Genomic DNA, 1,055 nt, shown 5'->3' with positions numbered 1-1,055 from the left:
ATCAACTGAGGCACTGAAGCTCCAGAACTTTTATCCCTGGCACTTTCATCCTGTTGAATATCCCTGTTGATGATATGCATGTGAAATGTCTAATCTTTTAAAACACAAATCTTCGCCATTGATCTTAATATCCTGCTGCAGTGGGGTTCCCCAGGTCAATTGTGTGCAGTGGGGGGAAGCCGGGTTTCCTTTCATCCATTTTAAACGTGCCTCCTTTTTATCTCATCTTGTCCTCTTGTTCTTCCCCAAGTAAAGCCATTTCCATTTTCTGGGGACCTAGACACAGAGGACTGAGTTGAGACAATAATCCTCCTTTGAGCTTGTCACCCAGAAGGCCTTGGGCGCGCTGGGACATGGAGCGGTGGATTTTAGCTGGTGACTTCAAGGTGAGGAAACACTTGGTTCTAATTAGTCACAGTTTTAGTTCTAAGGTTTTTTTTTCTTAAATGGGTGCTAAATCCTGCAAGAGGTGATGGGGGTCTTGTTGTAGGGCTGGGGTTGGAGCATATCACAGTGGGAAGACCCTTGGGTTAAAAACCAGGGGCAACCTGGACTCAAGTCTCAGCCAGGGAGTCAGCTGTGTGCCCTTGAACAGAGCAGTCAACCTCTCTGAGGCTCATTTTTTCTCAGACAAGAGGTAGAGATTATATCAGAGTATCCTGTGGTACCCTCTAGCCTCTGCCATTCTGTGAATCCTAGTTGCCAGTTATTTAGAAGCACCTGCCGCACGCACGAATTCCTGGAAAGAACCAGGCTGTAGCTGAAGAGGGCAGGTGAGAAGAACAGATTTTCTGTTTCCAAAACAGCATCCCAACTAGGTTTCCTGTTACCAAATAATGGATCCTGCTGGGACTGGTAAGGGCCAGGCTGGAGTCCTCTGCCTACCAGGGCTGACCTCTGAGCTCCCTTGGCTCCTGCCTCAGTGGGTTGGAGGCCAATGGCCAACCTCACAGCCTCATTGTTGGAAATTTTGCTGGGCCAGCTTCACACCAAGCGACAAGGCCAAGCAGAGTGGGTGAGCATCTCGGCTGTACAGCCACCCCACAGGGGATGAA

The sequence above is a fragment of the Apodemus sylvaticus genome, chromosome 9 (assembly GCF_947179515.1).
Source record: "Apodemus sylvaticus chromosome 9, mApoSyl1.1, whole genome shotgun sequence".
Classification (NCBI taxonomy): domain Eukaryota; kingdom Metazoa; phylum Chordata; class Mammalia; order Rodentia; family Muridae; genus Apodemus; species Apodemus sylvaticus.
The sequence above is the reverse complement of the archived record's forward strand: the minus strand, read 5'-3'. Positions refer to the sequence as shown.